The 4,373-nt window shown below is 37.5% G+C and overlaps 1 pseudogene; it reads right to left on the bottom strand.

Annotated features, from left to right (window-relative positions):
* Positions 1 to 1,858: 1,858 nt before the first annotated feature.
* LOC111521068 lies at positions 1,859 to 4,006 on the bottom strand (annotated as a pseudogene).
* Between the last annotated feature and the right edge of the window lie 367 nt (positions 4,007 to 4,373).

The raw sequence follows: 4,373 nt of genomic DNA, 5'->3' as shown, positions 1-4,373 counted from the left end.
AGGGCAGCAGGCTCTAGTTGAAAAGAGAGGGTATCAAAGACAGCAGAGCTTAGTGAGAAACAGCTGGCTGAGAGTAGGCAGGACGGATTATATAGCTGGCAAGTGACCGCTTCACTGAGCCAACTTCAGTTTGCGGGAGTGGCTGTAGGTGGTAACAGCGGTGAGCGGGTGCAAAGCTCTTATGTTTCTAATCCCGCAGTGTGCTCAGTATTGTATTGTCCTTTTTCTGTGCGCATCTAGGCTCTCCCCTCTCGCTGGTAGGTGCTGGAGGGCAGGACCCATAACTAGTTATCGCCTGGCCCAAAGTAGCTGCTTGATAGGAGTTTTCAGAATGAATAAAGATATAGACAACATTGTTTATTATAAACGATGATGAGTTCAGCTTAGCAGGACTGGCTATTAAAGAATAATGAAATAGAACCGATTCAGGCAGAGAGGTGTGAAGAGAAAACTACACTGTGTCGGGCTAAAGGAGAAGCACAGTCTGCGTGGACAGCAGTCAAATCTGCAAGGTGACCCATTTCACTTCCTACCATCCTTAGCGTTTCTCTCTTTCACCAACTCTGGTCTTGTATTTTTTTTTTTTTGTTTTGTTTTTTTGCTGGCCACGTTTTATTTGTTCTTTTTCTTCAAATAGGATAACCGAAGATACAGATAGTATGCAATAAAATAAAATAGATGATACAAATTCTAAGAGGCTGTGATGCCACATGTTACATCTAACCTAATTTTATTCATGCTTGTCTTGGGATGGGGAATAGATCATTCAGTAAAAACATACAGTAAAAACAAAATACCTTATCATGTACAACTTTTAAACTACAATAATGATATACCTTAATTACTTCCATGCACACAAATCATTAGGCTTTTTTTAAAAAAATAAATACAAGACTTTTAGGAACATTTTATAATAAAGCAATTCCTAATTTTTCTTGGTAGATAGATGAAGCGCCTACAAAATACAAATTCCTATACAGTGAGCACATTACTTAAAAAGAACACTTAAGTAAATTAAGTACGTGGACAGCCTTAGGATAAGCTGACATTATATATTAAGCTAGGTAGGCAACAAACCATAGTGCCAAACTGAAGAAGTGTATTTGCAAATAAATTTTTTAAACCAAATTAATTTTTATAATTAAATACAGAAAATATACTGATACGCTAAAATAAATAAGATGTGATGTATTAACACTTCACTGTAAAGAATGCATACCAGAACATTTATAAACAGCGAGTGAGTCTTATTAAGAATAGTTTACTACAATAAACGCTGGCTAAATAGAAGTGTGTATTGTGAAGCACTGGGTGGTATATGTTTTGCTACATACTCTTCTTACCTTGAGGTAGATAACACATGTGCACCAAATTCAGCATTCATTTTCAATTGCTGCTGGTATCATGTCTTTTAAGAAATGTGTACAGTATGAAAAACTTGAAAACACTCATGAGTGAAAAATATTTTTGGAAAAAAATAGATATTTTCATGCAATTATGTAGAGTCTCGTTGTGTAAATTTCAAGGCCAGGTTTGTTTCCTGTAAAACAGATCATCATTTTATGAGAGAATGTTCTTTACTTGTCTTAGCGCATTTCTTTTGTCTCCTCTTGTGTTGCATTATTTTGCTTTATTCTTTAATTTTGTGTGCAAACAACATGCCAGTTAAAATGAAAACCATCTCACATGTAGAAGAAAAGTCTGCATTTTAAAAACCAGTAATAAGATAAACCAACTAATAAAATCCTTACTAAATAACACCATTTGATTCACGTAAAAAGTGACTTAAACACTAGTCATAAAAAAAAGACAAAATGCTTTTCATGAAAAATACAAAGACAAATGTCTGCTGAGTGTTTTAGTTCAGATGTTTCAGAATGCTGCTGTAAGTTTGATGAGGAATTTGGGGGGAAGATTTCATAGCAGAAGGTGTTCATGTGGCCTGTATTGACTTAAATGGTGACCCAATTGGACTGTGAAACTGCGAGATGCCTGTGGACTCGAGCTGCTTGTTAGAGAGGAACTTCCCACTGTTGTTCAGAAATCCTTCCTCATTGCCTCTCTCCCCAAGCTTCCCATCCTCTACTGGCTCAGTCTCTAGCATTTCAGGATCTTCTTTCCTGCTAAAGAACTTGTCCAAGTAACTAGTGCAAGCGTTTTCCTTCTCAACTTGTTCATCCTTCCTTACCTCACAAAACTGATTTATGAAAAAACAGTCGTCCCCACCACTCACAAACTGGTTGTCCCAAGAAGGTTGGTACAAGGCTTCTAACTGAGCCAGATTTGCCTTTCCTTTTTCCTGTTTTTCTTGGTTTACTGACTTTGATATCAAACTTTTCAATTCTAGTTGGGACACTGAGCTATTCAAGTCATTTAATTTATCCACAACATCAGTAGGCTCATGTTGGGAACTAAGTTGAATGGTTACTGCAATAAAGGAATCAAAGTCAAACCCCTGATTCTTTTCTTTTTCTTTTCCAGCCAATTGCTTTGATGCTTCCTCTAGTGCTATCTGGGCTTTAACCAATCAATTCCTTTCACATTTTGTCTTGCCTTTCTTATCAGATTTTTTTAGTTGCTTTGTTCTTTCCAGTTGGAAAGATCTATGATAAGCCTGGGTTCATAGTAATGGTTAACTCAACTCTCTCCAAACTAAGTTATCTAAATATGATGATGACCTCGTTTTGTAGTTACAAACATGGCTACACTCCAGATCACAGTATTTGTTTTCATGATTATCTGGCTCATAAGGCTCAGTAGAGTAATTGGTATCAAAAGCAGGATCCTCCAGATACTTTTCCCAGTCTCCACATATTTTCAGGGATCAAATTGTACTTCTTCATCAGTGACATAAGACAGAGATCTTGGATTAAGCTGAACTTCATCAATATCAAAGTTGTTGTGTATAGGCCAATCATGTTCTGAAAACTGACAATCATGGTACCTTTCCCAGTTATAAACGTGACTGTGAGTTTCATCTGTAAGCAAAACATCATCAACTTTATCTTCAATATGAAAATGATGACTTGAAATTAGCTCATCCATTGGAAAAGAATATATGCTCATGTAAGGATGGGAGAGCACTTCTGCTGTTAACTGATCCATGGGGCTAAATGTCAAAATTTGTTTCAGGAAACCCAGTGCTTCTCAAGTAATTCCTGGAAGCAGCTGAGTTAAAGGTTTGTGTGGCTCAGTCATGTCACTTCTAATGTAAACTGGAATTATGCTAAGAAGCTCCTGACGATCTTCCTCATGTGCAACAAGAACAGATTCTAAAATCAGCAGCATCTGTTCAAGTTCATGTGCACCTGCAAAAAGTATTTTACCAGTCAGCATTTTGAAAAGATGCAGCCTGCAGCCCACATGTCAATGGCTTCAGTATAATTATTATGAGAAGGTAAATGATGTGGAGATCTGTATCATTTAGTAATCAATCCTTCAGAAAGATGATGCTTATGGGAATAATGAGGATCCATGATCCGTGCAAGACCAAAGTCACGTATCTTCAGCACCAGGTTTTCAGTGCTGATGAAAAGAATAGCTGGTTTGAGATCTCGGTGCAGTACGTTTGCAGAGTGAATATACTTGAGCCCCCGTAGCAGCTGATACATGAACAGCCTGGCATGCTCTTCCAGTACAAGGCCCTACTGCAGCACATTAGCCAAGTCTGTCTCCATGTACTCCTGAGCAATGTAAACACTGTTCAGCTCTGTAAGAGAGCCCACATCATCTGTTAATTGGCTTCTGCTGGGACCAAGAATTTCAAACACTTTCACAGTGTAATCATGGTCAAGTCTTCTAATAATTTTGATTTCATGTAGAGCATGTTGACACTCTGGGGATCAGTAAGGACAATTTTCTTGATGGTCACTCTTTTGTCACAGTCATTGTCTACAGCAGAAAAAACCAAGCCATTGCCTCCACAACCCACTGGTTTTAAGTCCACAAACCTAGAACCCAGATCAAAACCATGAATGTTCATGAAACTTTCAAATTTCTCTGCCATTTTGAAACCCTAACTCTTGCCTTTTCCTTTCAAATTGTTGAACTTGTGTAAACAAGGAAACTGGCATCAAAAGGAAAGATTTTTCAAAAAGGGAGAAGAAAAATAATTATGCTTCCACAGCAAGATGGTTTCTTGATGTTCACTGCATATGCCAAACAGGCCTGTTGAGTTCCCCTTAGACTTAAAGCTCAAAAAACTCTACTCCTATCAATCATTAAAAAGATTGCAGTACTCATAGTTCAAGAAAGGGGCAGCAACTCTGCAGACGTTTAAAGATAACACTCAAGAAACTCAAACGGAATGAAATGACATATTATGCACTCATATTACTGTGCTAAATGATTTGACATTTAACAAACATGTGAAT

This window comes from Piliocolobus tephrosceles, chromosome 7, assembly GCF_002776525.5.
Source record: "Piliocolobus tephrosceles isolate RC106 chromosome 7, ASM277652v3, whole genome shotgun sequence".
Lineage (NCBI taxonomy): Eukaryota > Metazoa > Chordata > Mammalia > Primates > Cercopithecidae > Piliocolobus > Piliocolobus tephrosceles.
The sequence above is the reverse complement of the archived record's forward strand: the minus strand, read 5'-3'. Positions and strand labels throughout refer to the sequence as shown.